Source organism: Temnothorax nylanderi, unplaced genomic scaffold (assembly GCF_030848795.1).
Source record: "Temnothorax nylanderi isolate EJ_2023f unplaced genomic scaffold, tnyl_v1.0 TNYL_tig0397_pilon, whole genome shotgun sequence".
Taxonomy (NCBI): Eukaryota; Metazoa; Arthropoda; class Insecta; order Hymenoptera; family Formicidae; genus Temnothorax; species Temnothorax nylanderi.
This window is the reverse complement of record NW_027249459.1, coordinates 83492-100500: the sequence shown is the minus strand read 5'-3', so window position 1 is coordinate 100500 and position 17009 is coordinate 83492. Positions and strand designations below refer to the sequence as shown.

Here is a 17009-nt window from a genome sequence, read left to right as displayed (position 1 = left end):
TTTTCGTTCGCGTTATAGAGGCTAGCGTCTAAAAATTCGAATTCGCGTTCCACTACGACGTTGGGGTGTAACTCGAGCACAGGCGTATTGTCGCCGTCAGGTTGCGCGTCTAGGTTTCGGCGCACGCGGTCTAATTTGTTGTTCGTAAGTCGTGCGGCGCGAAGACGGTTTCGGATGCTAGTTTCGATCGCTCGCTGCGCGCGCTCGCTCAGCACGAAGGACGCGTTGCTGACAGGGGGATGCCGGGATAAATTGTCCGACATCTATCGGCGCTTACGCTTGTATTCCCTGTAATCGCGAAGTTTCTTTCGGCGTTCGCGGTTGTATTTCCTGTAATCGCGAAATTGATTCTCGGCGTTCGATCGCGGGGGACGCTCACTATTTCTACGCTCGGCGCGTGCCGTGGTCGGCTTACAAAGTGTTTCAGACTTACAGAACTGCCGCGCAACGCATGGTGTCCGCTTTCTGCTGTGTCGGAGTCCTGCAGGGCCGCTCCGCTGCTTTGTGTCGTCTCTGCTTCGCGGTTTCCCTGCTGCGCTGCTTCGCTGGCTCGGTGCGTCCCTGTGGCGCTGCCTCGGGCTGGCGAGTCCGTGCGGTAGGTCGGAGCCTCTCCGGTGTCGCTGAGATGGGACACTCGGCGGCTGCTACCGTGGTTTCACTCACTCACTCGGGATCTGCTGGCAGTTCCTCTCCAGGATGTATTGCTGCCGTCTTATGACCCGTTCCCTTTTGCAGGCGTACCTTCTGGCAGGATGTCCTCGCGTCCGGTTGGCAGATCCCACCGCTGCCACCAATTTGTTGTGCCGTACCTTGGATCGCAGGGTCGGCACGGAGTTCTTTTAAATCCGCCGGGAGGAAGGAGAATAACTCAGCCAGTTTCTTGGTCGAACGATGTTTAATAAAGTTATTATTTGAATGATACAGATATCTTCTTATTTCGCTGCCTTGACTTGCGGGCGTTCACAATATAATAGGTTACGTTCGGTCGTGCGCGATATAGCCTTTCGTTCTAGACTGCCCGCCGCTTCTTGGAAGGGCGGGCTTTTATCTCCTCGCGCATTAGCTTCCGCGATGCTGACTTAGCTGTCGGCGCTTTTGCTTCCGGGCAAGTGACCTGGATGCCGCTTGCAAAACCCGGAATGCCACCTCAGGTGAGTTTGGCAAGATCCGGAAGTAGCGCTGACAGCTAGGTGTCGTAATTAGGGCGCGGTGATTTTCGCCACACAACATATTGAAGAACCTGAATCCTCGCACATTGTTCAAGGACATCGAATAATCGACATTGACCACATGGCGAAGAACATGCACTGCTCATTTTGTAAAGAACGTTTCTTGAGGATATTACGAAGGAAATAGTAAAAGGAGCAGCATCAATTTTTGAAGTACAATGTAAAAATTGTCTAAAAAAGAATATCGTTAAAAGTGGAAAAGAATATATAAATCCGTCAACAGGAAGACGCCTTTTTTACGATAAACACTAAAACTGCATTAGGTAAATAAATATGTATTATATATATTATATATATATAAAAATAAAGGCTCACAAGATTAAAAATCAATTACAGTCAAAGGAGCATCGAGCCGTAACAAGGTGTTAATGTTTATGTATTCTATATTAATTAAAAATTACTGACGTTTCGGACCAATATAGGCCCATCCTCAGTGTCGTACAATTATGTCAATTAAGGAGGTTGGAGCGGTCCAGTTGAGTCAATTGACGGTTTAGAAAAAAGTTTTTTATTAGGTCATTAAAAAATCTGTATTAGGTATCATTTTATTCTCCATACGCTGCTATTGCATAAAGCGTATAGTAAAAGTATCATATTATGCATCTTTATATTTTAATTAGCTAAAAACGAAACACTTTTTTGTCAATGCCAACTTGAAAACTTGTATTGCTAATTATTTCAATATAAAAATGGCATGAATATATGTTTTGCCGTTGATAGAATGAAATAATAATTATTACTGGTAGCTCCCTTGACAATTATATAAGCTATCAATTTTTTAATAACTTTCCGTCGATTATATTAAATACAATTGAAACTTGGCAACGTTGCACTTTTATGGGGTTGGTAGCAGTGCTCGCCTCTGTGTTGAGCCACGTAGCGGCAGTTGCTAAACGTAAACATGCTGGTGAATTTTCTGTCATTCTGGGTAAGGTTAGGGTTACATTGCCGACGCTGCGTTGCCACATCTACCTACTCGCGAACTATCAACTGCTGTTTCAGTCTAATTTCGATCGCTTTAACTCATAATATATTTGTTATTAGGTGGTGAATACGTGTTTTCTTGCGTTCTAAATGTTCGCATTAATTTACTGTACGCGTAAGCACGTTTTTTGAGCGTTTATCTTTACTAGATATTAAAGAAAATTGGGATTAATCATCGCCGTCAACGCTTTCTCCATATAACTCCATGTAAAACGACGCATTTTTGGAAGCTAATATCTCAGCTCCTGGATGGTCAATAAATCTGAAATTTATTCCACACATGCGGTAGATCCTATACTATCATATATATTTTTTACAAACGAAAATCTTTGGTTGACCAAACTGCTCCAACCTCCTTAACGCAGTTTGTTAAATTCGGATTTCAATAACATTAAAATACGTCAAAATATATTAAAAACTAAGAGCGCAAAAGTTCGTTGAATTCGGAGTACGCCATGCTGTAAAATTTTGATTTAATGTAATTAAAGATGTATGTCAGAATTTTGAAGATAACAACATTGCCATTGTATTTTGCTAAGATGTTTAATAATGTATTTCGTTCCTACATGTGAAATTTGAAGTCAATTAACCGTATCGTTTTCAAGAAAATAATTATTAAATATAGCTGTTTTAAGACTTTTAGTCTTATGGCAAACAGGGTACATATTGACTATTTATCTACGACAATATCTGTTATACTAACAAGAACGAAATAAAAAACATATTAATGTAAACTAGAACTTTCAACGAACATATAGACCATAAAATATAATCAGCTCACCGCGTAATTTAGGAATAATTGATCTTCAAAATCTGACTTTTGAGAAAATCTCATTCCTGTTGACATCTACCTTCTGAAACTTGGCAACAACGCACAATAACCTATAAAGCGCGCGTAGTATAAATGTATAACCTCCAAACATTAGTTCGTTATGTAAAACTATTCTTTTTCTATACAACACTTCAAAAATCGAAAGAAGGAAAAAGGAAAACAATATTAAATAATCTTACTGATAAATATAATTTAATTATTGATTAATTTTAAATTACGTACTTTTCTGATTTTTCCCAAGTTATTTTTAATAAGTAAAATTGTCTAGTGTTAAAAAAAGAAATAAACATTTTCCAAATTTTGATACTCAATTTTTATTATAAAGCGTGAACAATGCATACACTAATCGTTGTATGTATATATGGTCATTATTAGTCTGTTGGACGCGAGAATCGTAATTTGGATTGAGCATTCCATTAATCGCTCTGAAATTGTGCTTATAGGATAGCGTATAGGATTATGAATACCATACCATTTAAAAAGACCAAAACCCATGGTCAAAAAAAAAAGTCTTGACGATTAATCTGACCAAAACCAATGGTCGAATTGTCACGACATTAGCCAAACGTTGTCGAATATAAAATAGAGTCTTTCTCGTTTATGAATACCATCCTTACTCAATTTGCATGTTTTGGATATGCTGTTCCATGAAAATTGCAATTTTATTAATAATTCGTACATGTTTAGTAACTCTTGGTTTTCCATTTACGCTTTCTCCCAACAGCATTCTAATTCCATCCACACCACTAATAGTAAAAGCCTTTTTTAAATTTTCAAATAAAATTCCTTGCTCTGCCATTTTTCCTCTCATAGTCTTTGTTACAATTCCTTCCAACACTTGCAAACTTCCTAGATTTTTTGCTTTCCTAAGTAATTCTGCTTGTCTATTGAGATGCCAATTATATGATTTGGCGGCAGATATTAGACTGGATGTAGTTACTTTAACTTTTTCAAGTATTTGTTCAACCAACTTAGCATCTACTAATGCATCATGTATTTCTTCAGTTAAAAGTTCACATTTTTTAGCCCGAGTTAAATTTATGATTTGCGACATCTGTTACAAGTTTTTTTAATATCTGTAAGGAATCAGCAAAGCCATAAAGCCATGGATCAAAGTCATTTTCCATCTTGTGAAGACAAACAGAGAAATGCCTCAAGAAATGCCTTGCATCTAAGTTAATATTATGTCCTACTAACAAACATGGTGAACCAATGGCTATTAGAAAATGTAAAAATTTTTCAAGTACATCCTTCAACTGTTCTGATGGAATATAACTATTATTCTTCATTAGATTCCCATTAGATATGGATAATCCATGAATTTCTGTTGCTTTTGCTGGTATTTCATTTTGAGGTAAAATATAGGAGCAAAAAGTTTTCTCTCCACATTTTGCGCCAATTTGCAAAATCTCGGCACTTGCAGCGAATCCTGAGGTTTCAATATCAAAGTATACAATAGCCATATTTGTAGGTGGGGATTTATTTTCTTTTCGCATTTTCACTGCCTCCACTGTATGAAATCATAATCCACTTTCATAATTGATACCTTCTTTTTTCTCTCTGCTTTTTAATTTTTTTTCGATCTTGTCTTAATATTAATCTTCTCATCTTATACTCTCTAGCTGTTCCTACATTTTTCTGCTCTCCATTTATTCCAATGAGCTCTTCTTTTATAATAATCTTTGCTAGCTGAGGCAGGACTCAGTTGTAGACGTTTGTTTACATCGTCCATCCATTCCGTTCCAATATTCTTGCTACACACTCCTGAAGCGACTCTGAAGTCATAAGATTCACTGGCTCCATAAAATCTATTCTTCGGTGCATGAACATGGATTATGTTATTTACACTTTCGTTAGCTTGGCTTGATCCACATGGAGCAATTTTGAAAGCATAATTTTGATATAATTTAAGAAGATTTACAAGATCGATATATAAACTTTCGCTCTGAAGAGGATTATTAAGACCATGTTTGTATACAGAAGGATTCTGCACATACTTGCACCATGTACCACACTGATCATGTTTATTGAAAACATGTGCTGGCAGATTTTGAAAAGAAAGGGCTAACCCCTCTGGATTCCCTTTATTTTGATGAATGGCATATGCAAAACATCTTTTTACATATTTTATCGCCTGATATGAATTTTTAGTCAATTTTTTATGTTTTGTAGCTAAACGATATAATGATCTGCTAAAACAACTTTTCGCATGATTTGTGTCTGACCATTTCACAACATCGTGAGATTCGTGAGAGCTTACTTGCTTTACAGCGGCAATAGTATAGGAATCTTCGTCACCAATAAGGACACCCATTTTTACATTTGCTTCTTCCATCGGTTTACTTTTTCGTGCAATTGTAGCTGCGACATCAGCTTCCATTGCTTTGGCACTACCATGAAAATTTAAACGACAATCATGATCAAATTTATCGTGTCCCAAACTACACATTTTGCATTTCTTGTTTCGAACTGCAAAGTCTATAATCTTTCCAGATAAGTGTCCAATAAATGTGCCAAATCCAGAAAGCGAATCAAAATTTTTGCCATTACCGCGCTTTGGCCATGACATGTCATATGATAATATTAAATATAATGATGTACGCAGACTGATTCTTTCATTAATAATTGATGCTTGATTTTCTGTATTATCTTCTGTAATATTATCGAATATTGGTGCTGCTTCATTTGCATCTTCCAGTTGTGGAGGCCAAAGTTCTCGAGGCCTCTATAATGTAATAAATGAATTAGAATTTAGAATACTCATTTAAAATATTCTGTATTTCAATAAAAGCACAATTACCATTAGCAAAATTTCATTGCTTCGTTGTGGAAGTTTTTGAGAAATAATTGAGCTTTTATATTTTTGTTATTTGTAAAAAATAATTTGAAAATAATATACAAGTGTAAAAATAATTTAAAAAAATATACTATTGTTGCATTAAATTAGATTATAAAATATATATAGGTAATAATGTGAAATTATAAGTAGAAAATATATAAATAATAATATTAAATTATAAGTAGCTAGAAAATTGTTGTAATGTGATTATTTTGAAAGCGTATGTCTTAAAGTCTTATATAATATAGAAAGACTTATATATATGCAATATATATATGGGATTTTCTTCTAAATATTTAAATATTTTAAATATTTGCATGAAAAAGAATGTGATATTCACATTACAACACAATAAAAGATACTTATTTTATGATACAATTATAGCTCAATAAAAAAGGAAAAGGAAAGGAAATTATAATCACAAGAGATGCTTCAGATCCTCAAAATTGCGTTCCATCAAAGCTCGCTCTAATTCTGCAGCTTTCTTACAACTTTCTAGAGCAGCATTCTCTATTTGAGGTCCAACTTCTCTTTCGTGTAACTTAAAGGTTGCTGCATTTATTGGTGGAATATTAAGACCCGCAAGAAATTTATTTACGTGAGTTATTCCCATACCCGCGCTCAAAGCACCTGATAAATTAAAGTTACAATTTTAAGGTTAGAATTAATATTAATAGTTGCAATATTTTAAATAAGATACAAATAAACTTAAAAACTAACTTACTTAAAGCTGCTTTCAAATTTATATCATAGCGACGAAAAGACTCACTATTTTTCCCTGCAAGGAAATGCTGTTTGGCTGTTGAAACATCATTTATTAAAAGACATTCCTCACATCGAATAACAAATACTTTGGCTAATCCACAACGCTTTGAGCTTTCGATATTATTAAGAAATAAGGGTCCTTTGCAAAATTTACACTGTAAATTTTTTGCAAGTGTTTCTACTTCAATAATTCGCCGTCCTTTGATTGGAAATAGCTTTTCATGCGACAATAGTGGAGTATTAGATTTTAGGCGTCTCTTTTGCTGGCCCTCAATGATATTTTGTCTTTTTATAATTTGTTTTTGAGTAGCAAATCTTCCTTTTAACCTCTTCGGAGAAGATTTATTAGAATTATCCATATTTTTAACCTCTTCAGCTTTCTTCTGCGTTTTCTTACACTTTTATTCATGAGTGCAGTAACGCTATAAATCAGGATGACAACCTCATTATTTAGTGCGACGTTGCCAAATTTCAATCATAATATAATTTAGTTTTTGCAACAATATAATTATTGTTTCAAAGAAGCAATGCTGATATTTATTATTATATAAATAAAATAATATATCAGATATTTTAAGATAATAAAATAATTGTTATTAAATTACAGAATAGTTTCTGAGTGTAAGTACCATATTCCATTTTTAGTTTGCTATTCATTTTTTAAAAAATTATTAGCTAATTTAGAAGAAATTAATTTATAAAATAAGACACAGAAGCTCTCTTGATTTCATTACCAATCTATGAAACACAAAATCGGTATTTTGGATTATTTCTTTATCAGCAGAATTAGACACATAAAATGTTTCATTCATCAACCAATGACACCATCTTATGTCCTCCTTGAAACCATACAACTTTTATCTGAAACATTTTTCTCAAAAACGCTTAGTTTTCCAAAGAAATGCTTTTGATACGGGCGCGCTGATGCACCTTATATGTATACTTGAAGTATACACTCTAAATACTTCCGTTTAGGCTGGAATTGACTAAATATTACTTTTAAGGGTATAAGGAAGTGATTCCAGCCATTTTGATCCAATTTTGAAAGGGTGCCGAAAACAGGCCTTAAGGACCCTCCTCCTTTATTTCTTCAATTTTATCAATCAAAATGTATATTTCCAAGTTCAATGATGTTTGAAAAATCTACGCTACAGATTATTTATAATTTATATATTCTAGTCGGAGAAAGCGTTAACACGTTGAGTGTCGAGCTGATCTTCGGTGCCTGACACCGTACATTCCAATTTCGCGCCGAGCTGTGTCGGCCACCGGTGCGGTGGCCGGCGGCAACAAACCCAATTAAAATACATAAAATTAGTAAACAATATTTATAAAGAAAATGTAATTGGTATTAAGGTAATAGTCTAAAATAATAAGTGCACATGTAAACATGAAAATATATTTATTTTTAAAATCATATAAAATCACACGGACATATAACGGTGTAGTTTGTTAAAGCACGGCAAGCAAAAGTGTAGTTGTTATCATAGTCCTCGCAGAATGTTAATACTCTTTTTGTGTGATTTTTTACCATCTTTCTACTGTACTTTTTAATATTTTTTGTAACAATTTTTACAATATTTTCTAGCTGTGCGAACATGTATACGGTTCTCGCTTGTTTGCGTTATCCCCTCTACTATGATTTGCGTGTTGCGCGTCTCGAATCTGATATTACTGATTACAGACAATATGTTAATAAACAGAACAAAACACTGCTAAAGATTTAATTTTGAAATATTCAGAATAAAGTATTATCGATTGTGATATCTTCCTACGCCGCGGCAGCCACCGGTGACCGACTGTGAGATAAAAGTATTACGCAGAGTAATATAGCCCAATTTAATCACATTATGTAAAATTTTATCATTATGTGCTTTTAACAGTAGAAATTTCATTCCGGCGTATGGGGTAGACATAGAAATTTGACCCGACACTTAACATGTTAATATACGTCGAAGCAAATGTAATGTAGATACACGAATAGATGAGTCAGCTGTTCTCACAAGAAGTAAAAATTCGGAAAAAGGAGGCTCGATTTTTACTTCTGCATAGAGCTTTGCGAGAAGATCGCAACGAGAAAGAGTAAATTATGCAGCTGAGTAGTCAGAGAAATATTGAGCTTGCAATAAATCGAGGTTAATTTGCAACTTAGACAATTTGACCGTCTGGTTTTGCAAAAATTGTATTTGAGATTCAAAGAATAAATTCTGATTTATAAGGATTTTTGTCTATTATTTTACGTTTATGCGTTATGCATATTTCAAATTATTTTTTCTGATAAAGAACTATGCCTTTTTTTGCACCAATTTATTTGTCTCATCATTCTGTGCATATAAATATTACCGAAGATTATCGAAAACTAAATATGTTACGAGATATTTTGTATTTTATATGAAAATATGTCAGATTAAGATATAAAATATCTCGTAAACCATTCAACGTTTAGCTATTTTACTCTTATAACTTTTTATACAAAAATTAGAAGGAATCTATTTACATAAAATACAATTAAGATAGTTCCATTTAAAAAATTTAAGTTAATCTTGAAATAATTTAAAAAAATGTTTACTCAAGGACAATTCAAGGCAAGATTACGACATTATGTCTCCCTCAAAACCATATAACTTTTATCTGAAATATTTTTTTCTAAAACCTCGTTCTTACCGAGATATTTCGATGCGAAAGTTAAAACGGGACACCCTGTATATATTTAAGTGGAAAAAGTTTAAATCAGATTTAGGATCTATTAGACAGTAGGTTATCTATAAATTATATATAAAATGCGCATACAATGCGCATACAATGAGCCTTAACCCTTACTTGCCACACTTCTGTAGACGTCACGTACTTGCCACATTGGGGTGGAATCTACCCCAGCGACAAAAATTGTTATAACAAATAAGCTATTCAATATTTTAACTTGCCAATTTTTTTAGAACTTCTTAAAAGCTTACTTTTAAAAGTTATGTAGGTTATATAGCCAAAAATTAAAATTATGTATGATAAAAAAATTAAAATAGCCCCAAAAAAATGAAAAAATGGCTGTTTTTACAAAAAAATTCATTATTTTTTTATTTTTTTATAAAAATGGCTAAAAATTTAGGTGAGTCTTCTACTGATGTAGTACTACAAGAAAAAAATAGTAGTTTAGTGGCCCTTTAAAAAAAGGTATTTATTTTGAGAAATAAAGGAAGGAATTTCGTGAAAAAATGAACTTTGCGTTATCATCAAAATATGCTATAGTATTTATTATTTAATCAAACTTTCATGTTATGAACAATAAAATACAAGCATTAGAATTAATTTCAGTTTTTTTTATTACAAGTCAACGCAATCTGTACAAAGAATGTAGCCGTGTAGCTTTATACACACGGGGCGATTGCAGGATGCACAACCTCTTCTAGTTTTTGTATCTTCTTCTGATGTGTAAACAGAATCTTCCTCATCGTTAGAGCTTTGCTCACTTTTACTTTCAACACTGACTTCAACAGCATCTTCTTCGAGTAACTCTTCGAATACTCGCCGAGGCCGTAAATTATACGCCATCTAATATACCGTCAAAAAAAATTAAACATAGTATAACATGATGTACTAACCTTGTTCTTCACTCTGATGTCGAAATACAGTGCAAAAAAAATTCACTGAAATTTCAAGAATTTAGCCTTACTTGTCACACTGGGGTGCAGGTGATCCCACTGCGCTTTGGACCGACTGCCACAGACAGACTAACGGTCCCGGCGTATTGCCACTAGCTTGAGGGGATAGTGGCATGCTCGAACTATTGACAGATGTCGCTATAGACCCGCTCCCCATAGGTTTCGGTACTTAAAATTAAGGGAATATGGTCGTGGGGTTGATTTGATCCCAGTGTGGCAAACAAGGGTTAATATAAATCACCTTAATATAAATATTTGAAGTATTTTTAAGATCAATATTTTCATTGTTTAAAACTTATTCATCCACAGAAATTTATTTACATTTATATTATCTAAAATTATTATATTACTTGTTAAAGACACGAGATCTCGATCCAGCTTCTTGGATCAGAATATTGAACAGGTTATCTATAAATTATATACAAAACGTATACATTGAGGTCACCTTAATATGAATATTTGAAGTATTTTTAAGATCAATATTTGGGGATAATGTTATTTCCGGGGCCCCTCAATTTGATAGGTGTATTTGATAGATCTTTCGCTGAGAAAAAAATGCCGCAAACCACAATGCGCTACGATGCATAGTTTTTGAGATATCGATTTTTAAATGTAATAATAGCAATATTGTTGTATGGTATTATATATGGGGTTTTCAATTTACCACGTGTGGAAAGTTCACGCATGTACAATACTTTGCAAGGTACACTATGTGTCTAGTTTAACGGTAGTGGAGCCCCCCGCAGAGGGGGGGCGGAACCTACTGCCTCCACGCATACACTTTCCACGCGAAACGAGGTGTCACGCTCTCTCTCTCTCTCTCTCTCCTCCTCTCTCTCTCTCTCTCTCTCTCTCTCTCTCTCTCTCTCTCTCTCTCTCTCTCTCCTCTCTCTCTCTCTCTCTCCTCTCCTCTCTCTCTCTCATCCTCTCCTCTCTCTCTCTCCCTCTCCTCTCTCTCTCTCTCCTCTCCTCTCTCTCTCTCTCTCTCCCTCCTCCTCTCCCTCTCCCTCTCCCTCTCCCTCTCCCTCTCCCTCTCCCTCTCCTCTCCTCTCCCTCTCCCTCTCCCTCTCCCTCTCCCTCTCCCTCTCCTCTCCTCTCCCTCTCCCTCTCCCTCTCCCTCTCCCTCTCCCTCTCCCTCTCCCTCTCCCTCTCCTCTCCCTCTCCCTCTCCCTCTCCCTCTCCCTCTCCCTCTCCCTCTCCTCTCCCTCTCCTCTCCCTCTCCCTCTCCCTCTCCCTCTCCTCTCCCTCTCCCTCTCCCTCTCCCTCTCCCTCTCCCTCTCCCTCTCCCTCTCCCTCTCCCTCTCCCTCTCCCTCTCCCTCTCCCTCTCCCTCTCCCTCTCCCTCTCCCTCTCCTCTCCTCTCCTCTCTCTCTCTCTCTCTCTCTCTCTCTCTCTCTCTCTCTCACTTACTGCTAATTCTGTGTATATTATTATACTACGTGATAGATTATATAAATTGATATCTCGAAAACTATGCATCGTAGCGCATTGTGGTTTGCGGCATTCTTTTTCTCAGCGAAAGATTTATCAAATACACCTATCAAATTGAGGAGCCCCGGAAATAACATACTTGCCCAATATTTTTATTGTTTAAAACTTATTTATCCACAGAAATTTATTTACATTTAGTAGCATGAAAATATATACTTCTGGCATCAGGCACCTCCGCGGGGGTCGGGAAGCGCGGGGGAAGGTGGGCGTGGGGGGACGAGGGAAGGTGCAAGGTTCTTCGGAGGGGGGAGCCGGGGTGGGGGGGACCCGGGCGCACCAAGGGGGCGCTCGGGGCGATGGTTCCGCGTTATCGACCGAGGGTGGAAATCGTGCGCGATCCCGAAAAAAAGAGCAGACCGCGATATCAACCGCGCGCGGAAATCGCGCGCCCTCCCGAAGGAGGTCGGACGCGTTCGAACTCGTTCAAACTCGTTCAAGGTCGCTCTTCTCGACGTCCTGCGTGGGGGGGGGTCCCGATCATCTTTTCTCGTCTTTGAATCGATCGTCGTCGTCGTCGTCGGAGATCTTTCGCGCCTCGACTCATAATGCGGACGCTTATGCGTCATCGATATTTTTAACCGCGCAAAGTAAAAGCGCATGCATCATGTTTATTTTTTATCGCAATAATTACTAAAATCGACATTGCAATAATCGTACGGACAAAAACTATTTTAATGTACGCAAGTTTATATTTTAACATTTACCGCTAAACATCGTCGTCGTCGTCGGAGATCGTCTCCGTTTCTTCACGCGCTCGGCGCGTCGCCGACACGCGCGAGACGCGTGATCGCGGTTATTTCTCAAAATTATTCCAGGAAACGCGGCGCGGTTATCTGCTGCCCTATTGACCCCGTACATCCGCCGTCGAATCATTATCGGGGTTCGCCCGGTCATCCTCCGTTGAGATAACGAACGAGTATAAATAGAATTGGCGCAACAGCGCGGCAAACGGTGACGCAGACGAACAAATGTATCGAGAGAGAGTGCGTTTTCGCGATTTATTTTTTTCGCGCGCTCGCGCGCGTTTGAACTTGTCCGAACTTGTTCAAGGTCGCTCTTGTCAGTTCCTCCTTTTGTTTTTTTCGGAGGATGCGTCGAGCGGCTGTCCCCTCCCCGGAAGGGTGTATCCGGTACGTACATTTTCTGTTGAGATAACGAACGAGTATAAATTGCGTTGGCGCGACAGCGCGGCAAACGGTAAACGCAGACTCGAGATAGACAAAATGTATCGTGAGACAGAGTGGTGCGACGTAAAGCGTATCGGAACGGGATAAGGTACTGTTGTTTTTTTCTTTTAACGCGGTATGAGCGACGAGTATGTAGAACTTTGCAAACCGGCGTACGCAAAAATCAGGAAACCGCTCGTGAAAATCAGCAAACCGCTCGTGAGGAATGGGGATCCGTTCGCGAGGAATGGGGATCCGCAGAGCGTCGACGTAACGAGATATCTGATCCGTCGCGAAATCGGAATCGCCGATCTCCCATCGCACCGGAAGTTTCTCGATTTTTATATATATGGTGAAAAAATAATATGGATGGATGGGGATCCAGATATATTTCCTTTTGATTTTGACGCGTTAGAGACGCTGATGTAACATTAGCGATGTGCACTCGCCGTCGTTAATCCCTTTCAGTTCTGGTTTACACATATTCTCCTTAACCATTACTTTTATATGTTACGGGCAAAGTCCGCATGGTGTGCAGTGTCGGCATTGCCCGGGCAATGTCAGCATTGCACAACGCGACTGGGCAAAGTAGTTTATTAGCGGATATTGCCCGATTTGATGTAGGCAAAGTTAACACTGCCCATCCAGCGATGGCAATGTCAGCAACTATTATCACATTGCAAATTTTGCTCGGTTCTAAGTGAGCAATGTCGACAATGCTAAATCTCCGTGGACTAAGCAGCGCTAAATGGACATGTCATGCTCAAAGACCGAAAACGCTCAATGAGCGAAAAAACCGATCACAACGCGTTGTGGCATATTCAAAAAGGCCACAACGCGAAATTCGTATCGTGACACTTTCAAAAACGCTTACAACGTGTTTTGGCAATGTGAAAATGCCACAACGCGTTGTGGACGCTTATTGATGCAGCTATGACGCGATGTGGATGTTTTTGATTACATGTGTGAACTTTCCACGCGTGAAAACCCATGTGGTAACTCGTCTCGCGTGGAAAGTGTACGCGTGGAGGTGTCGAGTCAGACGCTCTGGGGGGCGAGAAAACACGGGAGCCGTGACCGCTCTGGTGGCTTGAATAGCGCGATTGGAAGGTTCGAGGGAGGATCTACGTCGACGATTCAAACGCGCGGTAGGTGCCGGTTTGGACGGTGGGAGCGGCGGTAGCAGCAGCAGCAGCAGCGTCAGCAGAGGATTTTCGTGGGTCGAGATCGATACGGCGTTCCAAAGTCGCGTACTGACCGGCGCTGTGACGAACTCGACGTACATCAAACCCGCGCGATTTCTCGAGGATGCGAGGGTCGAGATCGATACGGCGTTCCAAAGTCGCGTACTGACCGGCGCTGTGACGAACTCGACGTACATCAAACCCGCGCGATTTCTCGAGGATGCGAGGGACACCGTGCTCGGAAAAGTGCAAGATAATTTGACCAGATACGCGTGTCTGAAGGTCAATGTCATATTCAATGAGGAATTTATAGCGGACGTTAAAACCGATGTGAAGAGTATCGCTACGCGGAACGAATAGCTCTTCCTAGGGTCCGATCTGTGCGAGTGGTACGAAAAGCACGTGCGCGACGCGATTCTAGCGGCGTTAGACGAATTTCAGGAACGCGACAACGGATGGGCGTTGTCGCGAATACTGAACCTAACGGCGAACGTGAACAAGTGTAATCCCATGCATGTGGGATGTTGGATGGAGATACCGCGAGGTATAAAACTTAAACACGCGGTGGTCAACGTGCGGTCGGAGAACGACACGTGTTTCGCGCGTGCGGTGGTCGCGGCTCTGTATCCCGCTCAGCGGAACGCGGAACGATGCGCCTCGTATCCCGATTACGCGACGGTGCTGAATCTCGACGGGATCAAGTTTCCCATAGATCTGAAACAGATCGGAAAATTCGAACGTCTGAATGACGTATCGATCAATGTATTTACCACTCGGGAAGGGATTGGAAAAAAGATAAATACGGACGGGGCGCCGACGATAACGCGATCGTGCCTCTGCCTCTGCGGTTAACCGACGATAAGAGGTATAGACACGTAAATCTCCTGTATCTCCTGTATTCGCTACGCGGCGTCAACAGGGGCCATTTCGCCTGGATAAAGAATCTGTTGCGATTGGTGAATTTGCAATTGACCATGAGCCGGTGTGCGAAGCACGTTTGCGATCGGTAAGTAAAAAATGAAAAATACCTGAGGAACAAGGAAACGACGCGGTGTTATCTTATATATAAACGCACATAGTAATCGCACGCACGTTACTTCGCAGATGTCAGTAGGTATAGTATAGGCGTTCTGGGCCACTTTGTGGAGGGGGGATGACGTCATCGGCGTGGAGGGGAGATGACGTCATTGGCGTGGAGGGGAATGACGGCGTGTTTGCATCATTAATTAAATATATTAATTTATAGGTTATAAATAATTAAATTAATTAAATTAGGTTATAATTTTTATAACCTAACTCAATTAATTTAATTATTTATAACCTATAAATTAATATAATTTTTTATAACCTAATTTAATTAACATAATTATTTATAACAATTTAATTAATATAATAATTTAATTTAAAAAAATTTGCATGACAAACTATAGAGTTGAACGCAGGAAGAGATGGCGTCGAAGACCTTTTTTTCTGGGTCTACGTTTAACAAAAAAAATCAACAAAAAAAAACATATTTTATGTGACTTAAACTATAGAGTCCCATAGTGGGAAAATGAGAGTGGAAGACAGGAACGGACAAGTTCATACGTGTCGTGATGCGATTATTCTATTTTAGATAAAAGTTTTTATCAATATTTTAATAATTTTATTAATTCTTTTATAATAAATCGTATATAATTAAAAAGGACATTATCGCAACATATATATAATTTAAACATAGAGGAGGCTAATGTTAGATGAAAACGGAAGAAATAGATTGAAAAATAATTTTGCTACTATTTATGTTAATATTCAATTTTTATTCGTTATTTACATTTTTGCTTCATATACAATGTTATCTAAGGCGAAAGCAACTAGTTCGCAATTTATAAGCGAACTTCCATCGGACACCTCACTAAGTACTTTTCTCGCTTGACATTTATCCGTGATACGATTTTGTCGCAAGACTGTTACAAAATGGTTATACTTATTACTAACATGTTGTATATTTTGACATAAATTGAAATATACCTGTTCGACACATTGTTCGATTTCAAATAAAAATAATATAGTTGCTGGTATCATGTATAAGCATGTATCGCGCAACGTAAGTTTTACAATATTAGCGTCACGCATTTTAACAAGTTCTATAATTAGATCTCGAATAGACAGCGATGAACCGACAGTCGACTGCATGAGTTGTTCGATATCCATGCGTCTTTCGATGATCGTTGTCCACGTTGCATGAGGAAGCACGATCTGATTTCCCCGATTGTCACCAAGAATCAATTCCACAAAGGATGTAGATCCCACATTAATTCCAATATCCAAATACTTGTAAGCCGTGACTGTCAGGGCAAATCGTCTGCCCAAGATACGAGGCGTATAACGAGGTTCCGATTTATTAAAACTGTAAAAAAAAAATAAAGTAAATAAATTAATAAAATTAGAAAAAATAAATTTGAAAAAATTTATCCAAAGTAATACTTACGTTTTGCGCTCGTCCGATGAAACTTCACGAGGTTTAGGCGTATAACGAGGTTCCGATTTTTCACGAGGATACGGTATGTAATAATTCATACTTGTGCTGCTTCCCTCGAAGCCACGAAGTCCCTTATCGGGAATATCGCGAGTGAACATCCACTTCTCAGAATTATTTACGTCTTCACTGCGACCAGCCATTGTCCTTATTTTTCCGTAAGAGGTATACTTTTTCACTGAAGTTGTCGCTTCGAACGATGAGACTCAATTGATTTTGACTTCGTAACACTAGTTAAAACGTTAACTCCGTTTGCAACGTTTTAGAATATTAAACGGCGTGCGCAGATGAAAAATTATAAGGGAAGGGATAATTCCCCTTCCTTCAACATTTTCAAGCACCAATG

General features: G+C 38.4%; 1 pseudogene; it reads right to left on the bottom strand.

The window, feature by feature from the left end:
* Positions 1–15936: 15936 nt before the first annotated feature.
* On the bottom strand, positions 15937–16806 carry LOC139782238 (uncharacterized; annotated as a pseudogene).
* Positions 16807–17009: the final 203 nt, after the last annotated feature.